The sequence below is a fragment of the Lithobates pipiens genome, unplaced genomic scaffold (genome assembly GCF_037356315.1).
Source record: "Lithobates pipiens isolate NorthernLeopardFrog02 unplaced genomic scaffold, aLitPip1_a1.2 Scaffold_18, whole genome shotgun sequence".
NCBI classification, from domain to species: Eukaryota; Metazoa; Chordata; class Amphibia; order Anura; family Ranidae; genus Lithobates; species Lithobates pipiens.
The window spans coordinates 504,828,469-504,852,106 of NW_027507758.1; the positions used below are offsets into that span (position 1 = coordinate 504,828,469).

The 23,638-nt window shown below is 43.6% G+C and overlaps 1 long non-coding RNA gene across 1 annotated transcript; it reads right to left on the reverse strand.

The window, feature by feature from the left end:
- Nucleotides 1-16,220: 16,220 nt before the first annotated feature.
- On the reverse strand, nt 16,221-23,095 carry LOC143988819 (uncharacterized). The gene is made up of 2 exons (XR_013276920.1): nt 22,504-23,095; nt 16,221-18,605 (listed from the first exon to the last, which is right to left on the reverse strand). It is a non-coding gene; the product is annotated as an uncharacterized LOC143988819 (long non-coding RNA).
- Between the last annotated feature and the right edge of the window lie 543 nt (nt 23,096-23,638).

Genomic DNA, 23,638 nt, shown 5'->3' on the forward strand with positions numbered 1-23,638 from the left:
CCGTCGGATTTTGTCCGTTGGATCTTGTCTGAAACTGTTGCATACGCACGGTCGGGCTAAGTTGGGGAAAAAAATCAGATCTTTCAGACCGTGATGACGTCATTTCGTTACGATGGGACTACATTCAGGCTAGTAGCCAATATCTTTGATGTAGGAATTTGATCTGAGCATGCGTGGCACTTGGTCCGATCAAAATTTTCTACACATGATTGGAGTATGTCCAATCGGCCCAGTTGGTCGAGAAATATTTCCAACATGTTGGAAAATTGGGTCCGACAGATATTCCGACGGAATCAGTCCGATGCATACCACACACAGTCGGATTATCCGACGACACGGTCCGATAGGACACATTCCGACGGATTCTCCGACCGTGTGTACAAGGGCTAAGATAAAATAGCTGTCAAAAATACCAAGCCATTGACTCTGATTTAAGGCACCTGTGCAAGATAAAGGAAAACCTGAAGACATGGCCTGCTGGGGGTACTTGAAGACTGAGGTTGAGAACCACTGCCTTATACTATTTAACAGGAAGGTCTACTTCCTTCCTAGAAAGAGAAACCTGAACCCTGACTTCACTACAGAACTCATTGGTACCAAAGGTGTTCTCACTGCAGGAAACCTAGGGATGTTTCTGAGGATACCTAAAACTGAACCTCTAACCTGGTGAAGATGTTTGTGAAAAGCAGCAAGCCAATCACATCAGCTGGATGTTAGATATCTGTACACAATTAGAGTGGTGGCTGGTGAAGTTTTAGGATGGGGGAATCAGACCCCGCCCTTCCATTTTGACCCCTCCCACTTGGTGAAAATGGGTGTGGTTTCAGCAAATTAGTGGGCGTGGCTCTAAGGTGGTGTGGTTAGTGTCTGAGATGAACGAGGGACGGAGGAAGAGGGAGAGAGGGATGGAGGGACAGCAGGCCCAGATTCTACACAACAATATAAATATGTGTATTCTAGAAAGTTTAACAATCAGAAGATAAAGATATTTCAAACATCTGATGTTAGCACTTCAATCATCCCAGCAGCATGGTTGTTATGGTGTCAGGATGATTGAAGCACATTATTTATATTATAACATTGTAATATAAAATGAAATCATTCAACTCACCATAATGCAGAATCAGCGGGAGCCCTGAGCGTGTCGCTAGCCACGCCGCCTGCCACCAGATGCCAAACAGTGAAGTCCATCCTTACATCAGGTGCCCCCAGCGGAGTCCCTCCTTACAAGCAGCCTATGTCCTACCAAATTTAGCCTGTGTCCCCATCAAATTGCAGCAGCATATGTCACCATCAAATTGCAGCAGCATGTGTCACTATCAATTGCAACAGAATGTGTGTGTCACTATCAAATTGCAGCAGCATGTGTCACCTTCAAATTGCAGCAGCATGTGTCCCCATCAAATTGCAGCACCATGTGTCACCATCAAATTGCAGCACCATGTGTCCCACCAAATTGCAGCAGCATGTATCCCACCAAATTGCAGCAGCATGTGTCACCATCAATTGCAGCAGCATGTGTCCCACCAAATTGCAGCAGCATGCGTCCCACCAAATTGCAGAAGCATGCGTCCCACCAAATTGTGTCCCACCAAGCATGTGTCCCACCTGGTGTTAGCACTTCAATCATCCCGGCAGCATGGTTGTTATGGTGTCAGGATGATTGAAGCACATTATTTATATTATAACATTGTAATATAAAATGAAATAATTCAACTCACCATAATGCAGAATCAGTGGGAGCCCTGAGTGTGTCACTAGTCACGTCACCTGCCACCAGATGCCATCAGGTGTCCCCAGTGGAGTCCATCCTTACATCAGGTGCCCCCAGCGGAGTCCCTCCTTACATGCAGCCTATGTCCTACCAAATGCAGCCTGTGTCCCACCAAATTGCAGAAGCCTGTGTCCCCATCAATTGCAGCAGCATGTGTCACCACCAAATTGCAGCAGCATGTGTCCCACTAAATTGCAGCAGCATGTGCCACCACCAAATTGCAGCAGCATATGTCCCCAACAAATTGCAGCAGCATGTGTCCCCATCAAATTGCAGCAGCATGTGTCACCATCAAATTGCAGCAACATGTGTCACCATCAATTGCAACAGAATGTGTCACCATCAAATTGCAGCAGCATGTGTCACCATCAAATTGCAGCAGCATGTGTCCCACCAAATTGCAGCAGCATGTATCCCACCAAATTGCAGCAGCATGTGTCACCATCAATTGCAGCAGCATGTGTCCCACCAAATTGTAGCAGCATGCGTCCCACCAAATTGCAGAAGCATGTGTCCCACCAAATTGCACAAGCACGTGTCCCACCAAGTTGCAGCAGCATGTGTCACCACCAATTGCAGCAGCATGCGTCCCACCAAATTGCAGCAGCATGTGTCACCGCCAAATTGCAGCAGCATGTGTCCCACCAAATTGCAGCAGCATGTGTCCCCATCAATTACAGCAGCATGCATCCCACCAAGTTGCAGCAGCATGCGTCCCACCAAATTGCAGCAGCATGCGTCCCACCAAGTTGAAGCAGCATGCGTCCCACCAAGTTGAAGCAGGATGTGTCACCAAGTTGCAGCAGCATGTGTCCCACCAAGTTGCAGCAGCATGTGTCCCACCAAATTGCAGCAGCATGTGTCACCAAGTTGCAGCAGCATGTGTCCCACCAAGTTGCAGTAGCATGTCTCCCACCAAGTTGCAGTAGCATGTCTCCCACCAAGTTGCAGCAGCCTCACATCAAACCCCACTTACTTACCTTGCAGTGTGTTGTCCTCTCCAGTGATGTCTCCTGTGGAGAGGTACGTCCTCTCATACTTCCTGGTTCCTCTCTCCTGGGCACAATTGGAGAGAGAAAACAGGAAGTGACATCAAATTTAGATGTCAATCAAACTGCCCGGCCATAGTAATATATGTAATATATATATTTTTTTCCCGTTTCTTTTCTTCTGGATGGGCCACCCCTGCACAATTATCATTTAAACTTTTTTTTGCCGTATTTACAAAATTTTAGCCGGCTGCAAACAGAATAAATGATGTAATATCTATGATACTTGTAGATTATTTTCTTTACAATGGAATGATCGATTTCAAGTGATTTGATGATTTTTGTAATTCCCTTGTCAGACTCATAGGTATCCACAATATTCTAAGGGCCTAAGACTGGCCTTAGATGGCATGTTTTTTTGATCAGCCGGTGGGCTTCCTCCATCTATATTCCTCCATTTCCATTTACACAAGCTAGGTGGATTGAAGAATCCTCCCCACAGTGCCATTGTTTTCTGGCAGTGGAACAGCTGATCAAGAAAACATTTAGAACAAGCAGGAGTGGCCCCACATAGTTCAAAATGTATTTACTCCCTGCTGGACCAACTGAATTTCCATGTATCTATGGCCAGCTTTAGAGAGCTCTCTTTATTATCTTGGCATAGCACTACCCCCTTAGGGGCAGCTTTAATAGATGGGATTGTCCCTAACTGTACACAAAATCACAGACATACCAGTAGCAGGCTGTATTAGAAAAACCAATGAAAGAAACCCAGCAGAAAAAGAGTTTAAGGCAGTATTATAGCAGCACTATAACGATAACCTTACAGACTAACTATAATGAAAAGGCCCTATCTATGCCAGTGGAATCCTACATACACTAAGGGGGTTATTTACGAATGGCAAACCCACTTTGCACTACAATGTAACCTACAAGCGCAAAGTGCACTTGAAATTGCACTGAAAGTGCACTTGGAAGTGCAGTCGCTGGAAATCTGAGGGGTAGATCCAAAATAAGGGGAAGCTCTGCTGATTTTATCATTTAATCGTGTGCAAGCAAAAATGCTGTTTTTTATTTTCCTTGCATGTCCCCCTCAGAACTACAATGACTGCACTTCCAATGGCACTTTCAGTGCAATTTCAAGTGCACTTTGCACTTGTAGTTTGAACTTGTAGTGCAAAGTGGATTTGCCTTTGATAAATAACCCCCTCTGTCTGTGTCTGTAGTAGGAGTGCTCACTATAAAGAGTATTTATAATGTCAAGTTGGGGAAGAAGTTGCACCTAAAAAGGTACTGGACTGTCTTTGGGTGGCGGCAAGGTTTATAAAGGGCAACTAAGCGCAATAGGCACCAAATTCATAATAGACGCTGGCCTCTCATCATAAACGCTGGTCCTTGGTGGTCCTCTGAAAGCCAGGTGAGAGGTCAAGTCACACATACGCAGGGCTTCCTCAAGTCAGCATTGTATGGATTAGAGGCCTTTTCCCTTTCCAGAACTCTCAGTTCTCTATGTAGTTGAGACTTTCAGGTTCTGCCACAGTAGCTCCCTTCAGCCAGTGACAGTCTCTTTCTCTTCTCTAGAGTCAGCAATCTTGCCTCTGATCTGCAGCGTAGGGCACAATGTTCTGTAACACTGTCTTCAGTTCTGAGCACACAGCACTTTGCAAAGCTCACCACAGCACAATCCCCCTGCAGCACCTGTACAGCAGCACAGCAGTCTTGTGGCTGCGGCCTGGTTTTTGCAGCTTTCTCCGCTGTGCACATCAGTACACAGTCTGCTCTCCAGTCTCCTGGTGGAAGAAATGTATAAAAATGAACCAGCATGAACATGAGAAAACATCCACACTGCTTGATGGTGACGTCAGATGGCATGGGCAGTGCATACGATCTGGCATCATCCCACACACTTATGCCGAGTGCCGCAGAAGTTTTCTAATTTTAGGCTTGTTAATTTCTGCATTTGTGAGTGTCATTTTATAAAATAAAACTGGGAATATTTTTATAGTATTGCCATAGGTGGGGCATTTTTTTCTTCGTAATATGGTTACTGTGGATTTCACTGAGGAATGGATGAGCTTTATTACCATCGATTTTGTACCATTGAGTTGGGGAAGCGCTTTTAACCTCCTAAGGGTCTTGTTGTCTGGTAATAGGCCTGTGGTTCATGTTCATGGAGGAGAGTGTCACTGGCTCCACTTTATATGAACATTTTAATCATTTTAGTAGTATTTATTTTGCACATCACTTTTTACACTGTTTTCGCACAATAGTAATTTTTTTGCACAGTAGAAGACATGATATGCTTATGATTAGTAACATGAAATTACATATTTAAATGTAGTGATGTATTTAAAGCATAATTTATGTGGTTGAAGTTATATAAAATTGTGTAATGGCACCATCCCATAAAGGCAACAATGGAAGGAAAACTCAACTACTCACACTTTACGGCTCATGCACACAGGACGTTTTTTGCGGCTGCTGTCAGGGACATCTGACATTTTTTTAACTGCCTCTAAATGCCCCTTCATGTTAGCCTTCATGTTAGCCTGATTTACAAACGGTTTGCGCCATGACTTGCGGCGCACAACAATGTGCAACGGCTGTTTTCGTATTTATAAAACATAACAGCGCAATTCCCCATTTATTATAGTATTCTCAGCGCACGGGAGGAGGCGATCGGTGCGCCACTATAGACATGGTGCATGGCATCTTCAAATCAAAATTTAAAGAAGCTGGAAGTGCCAATATTATGGGGGCGATGTGGGTGATGTGAGGAAGTATAGTAATAACTGCCCAAGTAACAAATATGCCCAAAATAGAAGGATAAAGTAACTTTTTCTGAACAAGTCTACTGTGTCTGCAAGTACACTTAGAACTGCGGAGTGGACCAAGAACGAAGCGGGGAAGAAGACGCCGTGGAGGAAGAGGCCAGACGAGAACACCGGAGCAAGAAGCAGAGGATCAGAGGAAGAAGCAGAGGAAGAAGAAGAAGGAGGAAGGAAGAAGTAAGAAGACCCAAAGAAGATGGAAAGAAGAAGACTTTAAATAAAGGAATTGTCAAAAACTGTCTCTTGTCATTTCTAAAATTTTTGACACTTTGTGAAATGGTGGGTGTACTTTTGTACCCCATTACCATTTCACACGGGGGGCAGGATCTGGGGGTCTCTTTTTTAAAGGGGGCTTCCAGATTCCAATAAGCCCCCCGTCTGCAGACCCCCACAACCACCGGGCAAGGGTTGTGGGGATGAGGCCCTTGTCCCCATCAACATGGGGACAAGGTGCTTTGGAGTCAGGCCTCAAAGCACCCTCCCAATGTTGAGGGCATCTGGGCTGGTACGGTTCAGGAGGGGGGGCACTCTCTCGTCATCCCCTCTTTTCCTGCGGACTGCCAGGTTGCATGCTCAGATAAGGGTCTGGTATGGATTTTGAGGGGGACTCCCATGCCGTTTTATTTTTAATTTTGCCGCGGGGTACCCCTTAATATCCATACCAGACTTGGTATGCTCTTGGAGGTAAACCCATGCCGGTTTTTTATTTAAAATTTGGCGTGGAGTTCCCCCTTGAGAGCTGATTATTCTGTGATTGGCCACAGCCAAAGTCGCCTGGCCTGGGAGTGACTTAAAGTCATGTTGTAAGTCGCCCCAAGTCGTGTTGAAGTGTTCCAAGTCGCGCTGTGATTCATAATCAAGTCCTGTCCAAGTTGCCTCCCAAAGTCGCGCTGGAATTCGTGTTGCCCCTGTGTGAATTGACTCTTAATGATACGGCGTACGCTATTATCAATGGCATATTATAATTGCTGTTGCGCATATGCATGCGCCGGTTCACACGCTCAATTAATGATTTATCAGACGCACCAATTAAGGTATGAACTGGCGCAGCGCATTCATCTTAGTAAATGACCCCCTATGTGTCAATGCACACATAAACTGTCAGAGGCATTTGGGGGCATAAGCGTTTAGGGGCAGTAGAAGAAAACGACAGCCTGTGCTTCCAGGAGAAGTAAAAATGAAAAACACTGCTAAACGCTGCAATAAACTTTTAGCCATGTTTAGGTGTTTTTACATTATTAGGGAGTGTCTTTATTGAAAAAAAGCCAAAAAACTTCAACGCCAAAAAAACGCAAAAAAAGTCCATAAACGCCCATAAACGTTATTCAAAAACATGACTAACAACACGATTTTAATGCTGCTTTTACCTGGCAGCAGCGCTGGCCTTTTTAAACGTCCTGTGTGCATGAGCCCTTATATAAGAGTGTAGAGTGAGATAAGGAACTTTAAACGTGCCATATGTTTACATATCAAAAGAAATCCAATTATAAAACATATAAACTTTATTTTACACAATAACATCTAAAGATTAAAAAGTGTCAGCATATGTCTGGCATGTCTGGCAAACACAGAACTCAATACATTCAAAAAACATATTACAATGTGTACTACAGGCTCAAGTAATGTTCACAAAAGGTATGCATACAGGGTTGGCGCCTTTTGCTTTTCAATGCTTCATCAAAATCCATGCCAGGGATATGGAACAGTACAGCCAGATAAAATTATGTCAATCGGCTCTAGGGCAGATGACAGCAATCTTAGAGTGGCCTCTTCACAGGCATGCAGATAAATACCCAAAGGTCAGACATAAGACACAAAACTTTACCTATAGAGCCTGCAACCTTCAATGGTCAAAATTCAAAGAAAATGACCATGCCGAGTATAGCAGGGATCCAGTAGATCAATAACTAAAGGTGGCACCACGCTGGTCATGCTCCGTTGTCAAATTACAGCGAATTTCTAGGGATGTATTTACTTTTTCAAAATGATTCTGCATTTCATTAATTTAGATTGTGAGAATGAATACAACACGTTTGTTCTATGTGTTGCCTTTAAATATCACCTCTATTGGTATGCACTCTTGGGGAATTTTACAAAATGAATAGGACTGCAACACATCTCAGCAATTTACTGTACCATTATTATAATCTCTGACCATCTCCTGTAGCATGTCTGCATTCTCTGACTGTCTTCTGTATTATGTCCAAAAATTCCTACCATTCTTATTTTAGTGTTGCATATTATGAATATAATGTGTGGCTCTTTGGTGTTGTCTGTGGCTGCACTTGATGCCCTCTACATCTATTAGATTGACCACCACTGCTCTACAATCTTAGGCTGCCACAGCGTGACATAGATCCATTCACTGATACTCTGTCACTTACACACCAATTTTTAACTAAAAGGCTGCGTTAAGTAGGAAATCCCTCATTTACAACCCTGTAATCTCATCCATGTACCTAATCAGAAGAAACATTAACTATATAGTAATTTAGCTGAAACATTAAACAATTTTTATGGTTCTTTAGTTCTTCATAGAATGAAAAATCCATCCCAGATTAAAGAGGAAAATGCCCTGAACAACTTCATTTGATGTTTTCCAAAGGGTGGTTTTAATTCACTGGGAGCTACTGTTTAATTGAAAGATATACTATGCGAGCTTCTGTATGGTTTTACAGCTGGGAAGAACTTGTAAGAATTGAAAAAAGACAAAAACAGAACAGTATGTACACAACAGTTGTAGAAAATTATTTTGAAGCTAGAAATAGACAGTAAAAAGGGCATTGAAATGTCCCAATCAGTTTTACAGTTCTATCCCAGGGTGATTGTGTTAGGTAACAATTAATCATCACTCGAATGACACTAACTCCTCTAGGATTAAGGACATTTTCTGCTTCAGAGATCATTTTCTTTCTGAGAAACTCAAGGCAACAAGTAAAATAAATCAGTGCACTACTAATGCTATTCAGAAATCATGCAATTGTGGTAAAATAAGAAGGTGCAGGTTAAGTTTGGATTTCAAACAGGGGTTTATTTTAATCCAGCTCTCCACAATAACTTATACTTACCTTCACCCCCCACCCTACAATTCTACATAATTTTTCTTTAAAGCCCAGCTCATGCTGCCACTCCCCCTTCCTGCGACCACAATGCTTAGCTCATTACTCTATTTTTTCCTTTCTCAATGCGCATACAATCCTTTTCCCTTTAATGTTAGGTTTGGTTGTGTGACCTCAGGAGTCCTTGAAGTAAATAGGTAAAGGTTTTCAACCTTCAGTGGTGGAGGGGCCCCTAATGCCAAAAACAGTGGAGCTGCATTACACGGAGGCGCTACTCTCTTTAGAATTCCTCTGTGAGTCAAGGATAGCCAGATGATGCACCCTATAGAGTGGGTTTTTGACATTGTGGGCTTACAAGAAGAGAGTTGAGTGATGCTGGTGTCTTCCAACCCAGAAAACAATTGGCTTTGGATTGAAAGCTGGTTCGTGTGCTACCAGAAAAGCTGAAGACATAGGCACAGGGCAATGAATGAAAAACAAAATTTGCTACAATTGGACTTTAATGTCTGAGGGGGTCTTCAAAAAGTTTTTCACTTTTTTATAATATATAAAAAATAGAGTTAAAAAAAGTGCGAAAACTTTTTGAAGAACCCTCATATGTTTGGAATTTTTTTTACCATCCAAGTTAAACACATTTAGGTAACTAGGCTGAGCAGTACTTTTCCTAAAGGTTTCTGTAGTGCTCACTGGGCTGTTGCCCCTTTAAGCCACCCAGCAGACTTTTTCTTTATTTGCTGGAGAACATATCTCTTCTCCCTATGCATTATGAGCAGCTGCAGGAAAGCGCAACTCTGGCAAGACCGTACCTAGCAATGGTGCATCAAGAGAACTTTCTATTGGCTGGTTTCTATAGGAGTTTGTCCTACCGAGGGCCCGACAGAGTTACAAGTGGCTGGAATCCAGGAGAGGAAGTGCTGGAAGGGGCTGCTGGAGCTGTAATTGTATTGTGAGTGAGAAGGTTGTGTGGAGCCCAAGAACAAAGGGGTACGGGGCCACCATTGTGATATTCAGGACTGAGACTATGCAAAGCCTGGGGCAGAGCAGTCGGAACAGTGAGCTGTGGTGTGCTGGGCAGAGTGTTCCAAGAGCCCAGGCAGTTTTGCTGCAGTTCCAATGTCCCAGAGTGTTCCAGCTGTTCCAGTTGTTTCAGAGTGATCTAGCTGTTCCAATTTTCCTGCTGTTCCAGTGTTGTGTTGAGCGGTGCTGAGAGACTGCTGCATCAGGACTATAGGACTGCTGGGAGATGGCTACAGTCATTGTCCATCACTAAATCATAAGGAGTGGTGAGAGGCATTCATCCATTTGATTCTGCTTGTTTTACCTGGTCTTTGGGAATAAAAATACCCTCAGCAGAAATGGATGAACACTCCACCAGTATCCAAATGCCCCAATACCAGCAGGACTGAGTTCAGATTTACAGCCAGTGACTCTGTACGGCCTTACAGACTTAGGCTGTGCGATTACTGCTGTATTTGTTATGCCATACTGAAAAGTTTTTGCCTCTATGTATAGGTCAGTTTCATTACCTCATGCTTGTCTAGTGAATTTCCAATCAGGATGTTTTCACAAGCAGCTGTGAGGAACGCATTATCTGTTGCTAGGGTGGTCTATGTCACATGGTGAACTGTGTTGGTGTTGTTATCTTCTTATAAACTGTCTAATCCACTATATTCCTTGCAGGGCTTTTCCTGACAAAGTGGTTCTAGAAAGGCAGAACGTTTTTTACCTTCAAGTATAACTAAAGGCAAAACTTTTTTTTAAGTTTTGGAAAGAGTGGAGATGGATTAGAACACCTGTCAGTTTTTATTGCTGCCTGCGCCCCAATTAGGGTTCTTCCTCTTCTCTATTCGTCCTGTTTACCATTACTGTTTAAATTGAAAGTAAATAAAATCCCAAATTTTGGGCTGTGTCCAGAAAAGTAATGGATGGGAAATCTTCCAATGGGGACAGTACTTCTGTTGACCTAGATTCCCAAGGGAGTCCCTTAATTTGCATGGATTTCCTCTTACTTCCTGTTTGGATATGGCACAGGAAGAGAAGGGAAACCTCTGAAATGGGACAAAAAAAATCAGACTCTCTCTTGCACTATCCAAAATGAAAAAAAAAGTTTTGCCTATATTTCTATTTTAATGCATAATCTGCATTAAGGGAAAAAAACTTTCTCATGCAGCTTCTATGCCAGCCCCCCCCCCCCCCCAATACTTGCCTGAACCGGATGATGATCCAGCAATGTGCGTGAGAGCAGAGGTTCTCTAAGCTCTGTGCCCCCTTATTGGCTCAGAGGCAGCGGTGGGAGTCATTGACTTCCACTGTTGTCAATTACAGTCAGTGAGGAGGGAGCAGATGTATCTTATGGACTCGCAGAGGCAGCTCTGGAGCACGCACGCTTGCATTCCCCCATAGCAAGTATCCTGGCGATAGTGGGCATTCAGCAGGGGGGAGGGACCAGGAGCATTGGCAAACCATTCCACAGAGCAGGTAAGTACGAAATGTTTGTTATTTAAAAAAATAAATAAATAAACTTTACAATCACTTTAATAAGCCTATTTAAACTGTTTCCTGGTATGTTGATGCCACTTGCATTCAGGTACAGGGTTGGTCATCACTGGAGCAGGGAAGAAAGACCCAAACAATACAGCCACTTTTCTGGGGGTAGCACTGCACATTTTATATGAGCATTGATATACTAACATACATTACAACAAAAATATTGTAGAGTCAGACATTGATGAAAATGTCTATGTGGTAGTTTTTTTTTTTATTCCTTGGCAGAACTCTTACTATGGAAAAGGCTTTTCAAAAAGTTGTTGTTTAAATCCAATTGCTTATTGCTCCTCAAATGTCTCCACCTTCACAAGCATAGCTTGAGATTGTGCAGGGTTCAACTTTATGTGCCTGTGTATTTTTGCAACCCAACTTATGTAACAAAAGATAGGATATGCCCCAGGGTTTTTGAATGTGCATTTACTGTAGACATGAACACTGATTTGACATGAGTATGTACTAAATGTGTAAGAAAAACTCTTTTGGAGATTATACCATCTGCCATCTGATAGCTTTGGGTTATTTTCTGCATTCTGCACAACACAAAAGAGTGTTAATACAGTAACATAGATTTGAGAAACTGATTAGATTGTTCACATGTCTTATGTGATACATTACATTTGGCTACAAAAACATTTTCATTTTTTTGTATTGAAATGCAGAATAACAAAGTGTTTCTGTTTCTTAAAAGTGGTCCTCTGTGACCTTAGTCTGGGGAGAAAATAGGGACGAAAGAAAGAAAAAAAAAAGAAAATTACACTCCTAAGGCTAATATGTCAGTCTATGTTGGAATAAAATGTGTCACCATTTTACATTGTGATGCAAGCAAGATCTCCCCATGATACACTAGCAATTTATCATAATGGCCCATGAAGTCCTTTTTATTAAACATGAAGCTAGTTGAATTATTGCCAGTCCAAATCAAGGTATGTATTCCTCTGAGACATTTGCAGTTTAGAGTTTTAATGTATTTCACATTGACGTTTGAAGTGCTTTTCGGGTGTTAATTGCTCTGTCCCTTACAATCTCAGCCACCCTCACTAAAACTGACCTATTTTCAAAGTGAGTTCAATGTTACATGCTGGAATCCAAGCAATAACTTAAGTAACTGTGACCATACTGTAATAACCAACATTATCATATCAAGGTATTCATGGATAGGCTGACTTTTTGGCAGAAAGTGTTGATTTTGGTCCTTATGTGGCAGAGATCTGTTTGTACATGGTCCTTTACCAACTTTCAAGGCCAGGTAATATCTATACTGCTGCTAAGGATAATGGGCTAGGGTAAAGGTTAGCATTGATGTGTGTGTACATGTGGGTCAGTCCTGTAAAGGGGACACCATCTTCAGAGCAGAAGGCAGAGGGTGTAATATGAGTGTTCTGGGTTGTCGGGGGGGGCCTGCCAATCATGTGTGTAAAAATTCTTCTGTTTTCCCCTACATGATACAGTGCCTTGCAAAATTATTCAACCCTGTTGGCATTTTTCATGTTTTGTTGCCTCACGACCTGGAATTAACATGGATTGTTTGAGGATTTGCATCATTTAATTTACAGAACATGCCCACAACTTTGAAGATTTTTTTTTTATTGTGAAGCAAGCAACAAATAGGACAAAATAACAGAAAAAGTCAATGTGCATAACTATTCACCCCCCCTAAAGTCAATACTTTGTAGAGCAAACTTTTGTCGCTATCACAGCTCCAAGTCACTTTGGATAAGTCTCTATGAGCTTGTCACATCTGACCACAGATTTTCTATTGGATTAAGGTTTGGGCTCTGACTAGGCCATTCCAACACATTTACATGTTTCCCCTTAAACCACTTAAGTGTTGCTTTAGCGGTGTGTTTGGGGTCATTGTCCTGCTGGAAGGTGAACCTCCGTCCTAGCCTCAAATCACACACAGAGTAATGCAGGTTTTGCTCAAGAATACCCCTGTATTTAGCACTATCCAGCTTTCTGTCAACTCTGACCAGTTCTCCAGTCCCGACTGCTGGGGATGGTGTTCTTTGGGTGATGCCATGTGTTGGGTTTGCGCCAGACAGCGTTTTCTTTGATGGCCAAAAAGTTCAATTATAGTCTCATCAGACCAGAGTACCTTCCTCCATACATTTTGGGAGTCTCCCACATGCCTTTTTACAAACTCAAAACGTGCCATTTTGTTTTTTGCTGAAAGTAATGGCTTTCTTCTGGCCACTCTGCCACAAAGCCCAACTCTATGGAGCATACGGCTTATTGTCGTCCTATGTACAGATACTCCAGTCTCTGCTGTGGAACTCTGCAGCTCCTCCAGGGTTACCTTAGGTCTCTGTGCTGCCTCTTTGATTAATGCCCTCCTTACCCAGCCCGTGAGTTTTGGTGTGCGGCCATCTCTTGGCAGGTTTGCTGTTGTGCCATGTACTTTCCATTTGGTTATGATAGTTTTGATGTTGCTCCTAGGGATCATCACAGATTTTGGATATTTTTTTATAACCTAACCCCCGACTTGTACTTCTCAACAACATTGTCCATTACTTGTTTGGAGAGTTCCTTGGTCTTCATGATGGTGTTTGGTTAGTGGTGCCTCCTGCTTAGGTGTTGCAGCCTCTGGGGCCTTTCAAAAAAGTGTATATATGTAATGACAGATCATGTGACACTTAGATTGCACACAGGTGGACATCATTTCACTAATTATGTGACTTCTGAAGGTAATTGGTTGCACCGGAGCTTTTTATGGGCTTCATAACAAAGCGGGTGAATACATACGCACATGCCAATTATCAGTATTTAATTTCTGAAAAATAGTTTTATGTATATGTTTTTCTTGTTTTACTTCACCAACTTAGACTATTGTGTTCTGATCCATCGCATATAAATCAGATAAAAAAAAACATTTAACTAAAGGCTGTAATGTAACAAAATAGATAAAAAGCTAAGGGGGTGAATACTTTTGCAAGGCACTGTATGGGGGATCACCCCTCTCATTAACCATAATAGACCTGATTGTCATAAGTGATGTTTGAATATGATACATTACTTTCTAATATAGGGTCATACTGTATATGATAAATGTAGTGGAACTTAAAAATATTATTCCTTTGTGTCTGACCACTTTTTTTTCAAAGTAGAACTATAGGCACAACTTTTTTTCTTCACTTTGGATAGAGTAAAGGAGGGCTCTAACCTCTGTATGGCTTATTTTTGCCATATTTGTCCTATTTGGGGAGATTTCCCTTCACTTCCTGTCCCATAGCCAAACAGGAAATTAGGGTAAATCCCTGCAAATTAAGGGAATCTCCTGGGGAACCCCTGGTTACCAGAACTAGTGTCATTATTGGAAGGTTCCCCCTTTCTGGGGAAAACCCAAATTTTGGGATTTTCTTTTATTTTCACTTTTAATGAAAATAGTAAACAGGACAAATAGAGAGGGCGAATCTCCCTAATGGGGGCACAGACAGCAATGAAAACTGGCAGGTGTTCAAATCCGTCTGCACGCTATCCAAAACTAAAAAAGAAAGTTTTGCATTTAGTTATACTGTAAGTATATTTTTGCTGAATAACATGTCCAGAGAACGAAAGCTGAAAAATGAAAGAGGTAGGCACAGACACACAGCAGTGCCATCATTGCTTTTCCATAATGCAATAACACATTTAGACCCCAGTGCCTATTCCATAAAAAAGTCTCTGTTTGTCCGAAGAAGGGCTTTAAGGCCGTAAATATCCACTTGCCGACCGCCGCACGCCGATGTACGTCGGCAGAATGGCACGGGCAGGCATAAGGGCTTACATGTACGTCCCTTGCCTCCCGCGGGTCGGGGGCCCGATCGGGCCCCCGCCCGGTGCCTGCGGCGGTCGGTATTCGTTCGGGAGCGATCCCGGACGAGGGGACGGCCATTCATTCATGGCCACCCCCTCGCGATCGCTCCCGGCGAATGAAATTGTCCGGTGACATCACTTCCTCTCCTGTAATGTAAACACAGGAGAGGAAGTGATGTATTCTCTCCTCCGTGTCGGTAGTTTTCGTTCCGGCACCCAGGAGAGAGCATCGGTGAGTTGCACAAGCACTACACTACACAGTAGAACATGCCAGGCACACTCACACCCCCCCTTTACCCCCGATCACCCCCCCCAATTACCCCTGCCCCCCCAGTCACAGTGACACCAATTGCTTTTTTTTTTTTTTGCATTGGTGTCATTTGTGACTGTAATAACTGTTAGGGCAGTTAGGGTTAGCCCCCTTTAGTTCTAATGTGCCCCCCTAACCCCCCCAATAAAGGTTTAACCCCGTGATTACCCCCCGTCGCCAGTGTCACTAAGGCAGGGTTCACATTGCAGCGGTTTATGAGAACGAATGTGATTCGCACCGCACTGCAGTGCAAATCACATCCGATCTCTGTGCGATTCGAGTTCAGCCATTCGCCGCACCCGCCACACCCGCCGCACCCGCCGCAAATTCGCACGGGACCCTTTTTTTGGCCCGCAGCAGAATCGGATCGCATGGGTGTTCACACCATGCGATCCGAGTTTGCAGATCGCACTGCGATATGCGAACTGATCTGGGGGTGTCAGTAACATTTCACTGACACTCCCAGCAGTTCGCATAGGGCAGTGTGAACTGCCACCGGGAGGCATGCGATGCGGGAACCCGCCGCGGATTCGTGGCGTTTCCGCATCGCTCCAGTGTGAACCCAGCCTAATAAGCGATCATTTTTCTGATCGCCGTATTAGTGTCACAGGTGACGCTAGTTAGGCAGGTAGGTATTTAGGTTCGTCGCAGCTTTTTATAGCGCCAGGGACCCCCATATACTACCGCATAAAGCCCCCTGATTGCCCCCTAGTTAACCCTTTCACCAGTGATCACCATATAACTGTTACAGGTGACGCTGGTTGGTTAGTTATTTTTTTATAGTTTCAGGGCACCCGCCATTTATTACCTGTTAGGTTGCTCGTCTTCTTAATAATACCAGTTACCCCTGGTTGCCTAGGCTAGGATGGAGGAGCGGAGATCCCGTTTCACCGGTGGACAGACATCACACATACACGATTTGTACGTGAATAATGGCTGCGAGGTTTATTAACTTACACATAGCCTTTTATGCAGTAGGAGAAAAAGACCCTGCCCCTTAGAAGGCATTACACATAAACATACGTCAGCATTATACTTCCTCAAACAATAGTCCTTGTTAAGAAATATAGACCAAAGGTTAGTTAGCTCGTTACGTTTGCACATCAGTGTCTGCTGACTGACCCCAAATATGTCAAGAGTTCAGCAAAACCTATTTTCAACCAGCATTACCTCACCATGCAGTTGGTATCACAAGTTGAAACAGACAATTGATGCTTGTATAGAGACTCGAGACAGACCTTCTGGTCAGACTTGAGTAATCATCTTTTTTTGTCATGCTACTAATTATCACGTTATCAGTAGTTTGTTACGTATACATAGCTCAGACTTTGTTACTCATAAAATAAAAGTAAAACATAAACTAAAAAAGGTACCCTATACCTTATAATCCTCCCTTTGGCCATTCTGTACTATACAGAATGGTCAAAACCTAATCAAGGTTCATGTTCCTGATTCTCATACCAAATATTTGAACTATTGAGAATGGCGGTTAACTTTAGGGTCTCCTGATTTGATACAGTCCCCTTAGCAGAACAAAGACATCCTACAATTCTATAGCAAGCGTATAAAAATAAAATAAAAAACAATATGATCACAATAGTCATGGCTGTGTTTTTTAACCAAGAGGTTATATTTCCAAGACTAAAATTGGCTAGAGGGTCCCATGTTATTGCAATATTCCTAGCCTCGTCTTGGAGTTTATTTACTTCTTTTCTGTGTTGTGCAATTATATTATAGTAATCAGGTATTTCAATGCTAGTATTATGAATCCAGGTACAGCACTCATAGTCTTCCGTAACTTCACAAAGCCCTGTGAGTGCTGCACTCATACTTTCTATGGCCAGTTCATGTAGTTCTAGCTGTTTCCTTATTGCCCTAGTTTCTATGTTTAATTTAGTGATATCGTCGGAATTCTTTTCCAAGATCTCATCAATAATTCCAGTATAATTATTCAGTCTCTTCATTAAATCTATTCCCCATCCTGTCCAGGATGGGAACCAGGCCCATGCCATATCTTTTTCTAGGAATACCTTTCTCTTATTACGATGTTTAAGGGGATATCTGGGATGAACACTGGCTTCAAGAAGGTGACTCCCTTCTTTATCCCCCAACACACCCATAGTGGGGGCTAGTGCTGCGAGATAACACCATCCCTGGGGTTTTGTGGGGATCCAAGGGTGACAAAGCTTCCCACAACAGATATAAGTATTATTCCCCAAGGCTATGGGGCGCTTGAGGAACACTTTATACAATTTGTCGGAATAGCTAGAAAATGTAAGAGTTGATAAGAGTTGAGCCATAGGGGAAGTGGTGCTGGTATTTAAGAATTGGTATAATGTGGTGTTTAAGGTGGTGTCTTGAGTTCTATAAAAGGTCTCGTTTAATGCTGTCATTGAAATATTAAGCTTTGATTGCTTACAAATTTCGGCTCCCTTGGTAGTATTTCCCAACCTAAAACACCAATCTGGATAATGGCTTCTACCTATGATCTGAAAAGTGAGGGTTTTGTTAGAAGCTTTTCTTGTAACATCGGTAAGAACTATTGGGGGTGTGCCTTTAAGGAGAAGGGTGAAATTTAAAGGTATGGCCATCAAAGGAATCCTAGCAGTACTAGGGTGAAGCTTACTACATATCCAGCATTTATCAAAACCTGATTTTTGGGCATAACTGTATTTAAATTTTAATAACAACATTTTATCAGTGAACTCTTGGGGAGGTTCACTTCTTTTGTGTCTAACAGCGGGTGTGTTATTTGTCTTGGGGGAGGGAGTCCCACAAATCCCTTTTAATGGTCCCAAATCTTCTGGGTGGTATATACAATTAGCTATCAACCAGGTTGGTAAAAACACTACTAGGGTAATACAGCATAAGAGGCACAAGGCCTTCCCTGACACTGATGGAGAAAGCATCTTTGTTTTTTAAAGTTCTGATTATTTGTTATCTAAGAGTTCTGTTCTTCTTCTTCGTTTCTCATCCCGGCAGTTGTTGGCTCTGTTTTGTCCTTCTGAGGGGGTGTGGGATCTTCCAGGGAAATTTGTTCTATGCCTCTCTGAACTTCTTGTAGATCTTGTTCTTGGGAGTTGCTGCTCTCTGTCACTGCCAGGGGCTCTGGAGTCGAGGGAAGCTGGGGACACTTCTTAAGACGGCTGGCGTGGATCCAGGTGTTTCCTAGGTCTGTTAACACTGCGGTCCTGGATACCTTTTCCACCTTCCATGGTCCTGAGAAAGCCGGTCCGATACTCTTTCTTTGTGCTAATTGTTTGATCAGCACTTTATCCCCAGGGATGAAGGGATGCGTTGGTTCTGTGGGAAGAGGGAAAAAAGGTGACAGAAACTTGTTCGTTTATTTCGTGGAGCATACTTACCAGATTTTTCACGTACACTTCCTGTTGGGAATAAATGTTAATGTCAGAGTTAGGGTCTAATGGGGGTAATAGTCAGAAGTTGGATTTGTTTATTCAAATTATTTGTACAAAAAGATTTATTATACAGGTTGGTTAAAGGGGCAGCTCCTATGTGTCCTGGGCCATGGAGGTATGAGAGTATGAGAATGCAACTTGCTTCAGGTATTCCCAGTACCTTCCCCTCTTTTGTCCAAAGACCCTCGGGGTCTTTGGTCAATCCTGCAGCGACCCAGAAACGAACGTCCTGGTCTGTGGCTATTGTTTGTATTTGTGCTACAATTGTTTTGAAGTTAGATTAAGTGAAATGCTCTTTAAAGAAAACTGTTGTGGGGGCAGGGGGGTTAGGGGAGGAGGCGGCAGCCTGCTTTGCAGTCCTATCGGCTAGGGCGTTACCCTTGGATATTTCACTGTTATCCGAGGAATGGGCTTTTACCTTGATAATAGCCACTTCCTTTGAGAGAAGGATGGCCTGGAGAAGAGCCATAATATGTGTTGAATTGGCAATTAGTCTATTGTCTGCGGTTTTGAAACCTCTATTAGCCCATATCACACCAAAGTCATGCACCAATCCGAAAGCATATCTACTGTCAGTGTAAATGTTCACCTTTTTATCAGTGAATAGAATGCAGGCTCTGGTGAGAGCTTCCAATTCTGCTACTTGGGCTGAAGAGGGAGGTAGCGGCTTGGCTTCTAGCACCTTGTCTGGTAATTGGACTATCGCATAACCTGTTAGGAAAGTGGAATCAGAGGGGCGGGAGCAACTACCGTCAACGAAAACATCTTCCGCATCTATAATAGGTGTATCCGTGAGATCAGGTCTAGGGGATGTGATGGATTCCACTTTTTCCACACAGTCATGAAGCTGGTCTGGGTCTTGTGGTAGACGCAGCATGGAGTGCAGGAGGCGGACAGCAGGGTTGCTAACGGGAACATATTTAAGAGATAGATTGTCAGTGTTCATAAGGGTAATCTCATAACCGCTGAGCCTTTGTGAGGTCATGTGTTGGGTGTTCATGTTCTGTATGAGGTGGGTGACAGAATGGGTGGTGAAAAGTGTCATTGGGTGGCCCAAGATCATTTTGTTAGCGTCCTGTACTGCCATAGCACAGGCTGCTAAATTCTGGAGACATGACGGCATGCCTTGAACCTGGACAGGGAGTTTCTTGGATAGGTAAGAAACCGGGCGGTATCCTGTTCCATGTTGTTGTGTGAGAACCGCGGCAAAAGATTTCCCTGAAACTACACAGTACAGCTGAAAAGCTTTACCATAGTCTACCAATCCCAGGGCGGGTGCACATGACAGACTGTTTAATAGAGCTTGAAAAGCTTGTAGTCTGTCTTCAGTCCAATCTATTAATTTAGGGGCTGTCGAGCCAGTAGCCTCTCTTAGGATACTATCATAATGAGAACAGTCAGGAATCCATTGGCGGCAATATACCATTGCACCCAAAAATGAGAGTAGGGCGGCCTTGTCTTTTGGCGGACTGAGAGCTTGTAGGGCTGCGGCACGTTTAGGTGACACCAGCCTTGTTCCTTCTCTAAGGATACAACCTAAGTATTCAACCTGGGATTGGCACCATTGCACCTTCTTCCTGGAGGCGAGGTGTCCGGCTCGGGCTAGGTGTCCCAACAGTGATGTTGAATCGACCGCACAATCTTCAGCAGTTCGACTGCACAGGAGCAGGTCGTCCACATACTGTATTAGTACCGACCCACGCTCAGAAGTCCAAGACTTGACAGTCTCGTTGAGTACCATAGAGAAGGCGGCTGGACTGTCTACATACCCTTGCCAGGTTAGTTGGCCCCCGGCCCAGGAGAAAGCAAACATAGGTTGGGCTTCCTCTGCAATGGGAATGCTAAAGAAAGCATTCGCTAAATCAATTACTGTGTAGCATAGAGAGTCTGCCGGTATGCATGAGAAAATAAAAGTGATGTCTGAGACTAGGGGTGGGAGGGGAATCACTTGTTTGTTTACTGCTCTGAGGTCTTGGATGAGTCTCCACTCGCCACTGGCCTTCTTTACAGGGTAAATGGGTGTGTTCCAGGGGCTAATGATTGGTTTTAGGATACCTTTAGATATGTAGTCATTGATCTGGGGGGCAATGCCTTGGGTCTTTTCCGGGGGCAGGGGGTATTGTTTGTGATATTGTGCTTCTGCGTCAGGGCGCATCTGAGGCGAGTAAGGCGTACAGTTAATGAAACCTACGCTACCTTTGTTTTCCGCCCAGATAGCATGTGTTTCAAGAGAGGCGGGGAGTAGCATAAAGAAGCCTCTGTGTGCATGTCGCTTAGGGCCATGTAAGTCACATAATGGTGAACTAGCTGTAAGGGAACCTTCTCTATTAAACTTAATGGTAATACACAGTTGTGCCAAGAGGTCCCGTCCCATAAGGGGCACAGGGCATGAGGACAAGACGGCAAAAGTTTGGGTACATAATTTCTGTCCTTCTGGAGTGGCTACAGTCAGTGGTGGAGTGATGGGATGGGTGACAGGTGTCCCATTAATACCAACAGAGTTTCCCTCGGTGCATTATTTGTGGCTGTGTAGGATATTGGGGTAGTGGTTGACGAGGGTTCTGGTATGGCAGATAACGGGGATACTGTGGGCGGGTCTGGGGGTTAAATCCCCTGCCTCTGCCTCTTGCTCTAATCTGTCCAGTCCTATAAGGGCACTGGGATTTCCAATGTCCTTGCTGTCCACAATTGCCTAGATTTTCCAAGGCATTTGTTCCATGCACAGAAACAATCCTTCATGTATTGTGGGTCAGCCCCTTTGCAGGGAGGATAAGAATGCTTATGTACCTGACAAATTTTACTGACTTCTTGCCAGTCTTCCTCTGAACAAGGACCTTGGGGTCCTGGGTCATGGATTCCCAATTGGTGACACCTTTCCCGGACTTGTGTCCAAAATGGTTCTACCTGGGGGCCAGGGATCATATTACTGACAAATTCATAGGGTGATGGGGTGGCCATGGCTTGGGTTGCTGCAGAATTCCCCATCTAGTAGTCTGGGCAGTGTGTGTCTAGTGGCAGGACACAGGTGATAACACCTGGTTTGTCCAACAATCCGGTCTCTGGTCTGGGAGTAGGATCCCTGATCTTTTTTGGGGCAGATGGACTTATATAAAACTATGAAGATTTACCCTTAATATACGATGAAGGGTAAATCTTTCCTGGTAGCGGGATATACCTCTCTTACACCAAGTCTGCAAGAGAACCCCCCTGGTCTGGTGGTCAGTAAAATCCACTTGTCATCTATTCTTAGGAAGAGTAGACCTAACGTGCAATGGGGGCAGGCGGATGCTATGTCACTACAAGAGGGCTCCTCATACTCTGCACTCATTTAAACAACAACAATTATTTTCCTTATACTCTATATTAAAACTTATACTCTATATACTTACACACGTACCTAGAGAGAAACATACATATTCTTAATATACTTTAAGACATGAAATAACCGTATTGCAATACATTTATCAATTTATAGTGCACTTTTTAAAAAAAAAAATTTCAAATGGGCGTCCACTCCACCAATCCCTTTGTCACGGGCGTAATCTACTACTTCCCGTGTTAAAAATACTATTACCAATAGTTTTAAGTCAGACCAACCTAGTCGGACTCCCCTAAACCTATAAATTCCTTGCGAGCCCTTTTAACCTCCCGAGGGACCAACCTAGTCCGCCGCGAAGGCACAGTTACTTCTTTTAAATTAAACTAAGTTCATGGCGACCATCTGGACAGAGTAAGTATTCACACCATTCACCTTTTAGGCAAAAAGGAGTAAAGTGACTTACCTGCCGCAAGATGACCCCACTTGCTGGTACCAAAACTGTTAGGTTGCTCGTCTTCTTAATAATACCAGTTACCCCTGGTTGCCTAGGCTAGGATGGAGGAGCGGAGATCCCGTTTCACCGGTGGACAGACATCACACATACACGATTTGTACGTGAATAATGGCTGCGAGGTTTATTAACTTACACATAGCCTTTTATGCAGTAGGAGAAAAAGACCCTGCCCCTTAGAAGGCATTACACATAAACATACGTCAGCATTATACTTCCTCAAACAATAGTCCTTGTTAAGAAATATAGACCAAAGGTTAGTTAGCTCGTTACGTTTGCACATCAGTGTCTGCTGACTGACCCCAAATATGTCAAGAGTTCAGCAAAACCTATTTTCAACCAGCATTACCTCACCATGCAGTTGGTATCACAAGTTGAAACAGACAATTGATGCTTGTATAGAGACTCGAGACAGACCTTCTGGTCAGACTTGAGTAATCATCTTTTTTTGTCATGCTACTAATTATCACGTTATCAGTAGTTTGTTACGTATACATAGCTCAGACTTTGTTACTCATAAAATAAAAGTAAAACATAAACTAAAAAAGGTACCCTATACCTTATATTACCTAATAAAGGTTTAACCCCCTGATCACCCGGCGGGTGTCATTTGTGACTGTAATAACTGTTAGGGCAGTTAGGGTTAGCCCCCTTTAGTTCTAAGGTACCCCCCTAACTCCCCCAATAAAGGTTTAACCCCGTGATCACCCCCCGTCGCCAGTGTCACTAAGGCTGGGTTCACATTGCAGCGGTTTATGAGAACGGATGTGATTCGCACCGCACTGCAGTGCAAATCACATCCGATCTCTGTGCGATTCGAGTTCAGCCATACAGATAGTATGGCTGAATTCGTGTCGCACCCGCCGCACCCGCCGCAAACTCGCACGGGACCCTTTTTTTGGTCCGCAGCAGAATCGGATCGCATGGGTGTTCACACCATGCGATCCGAGTTTGCAGATCGCACTGCGATATGCGAACTGATCTGGGGGTGTCATTAACATTTCACTGACACTCCCAGCAGTTCGCATAGGGCAGTGTGAACTGCCGCCGGGAGGCATGCGATGCGGGAACCCGCCGCGGATTCGTG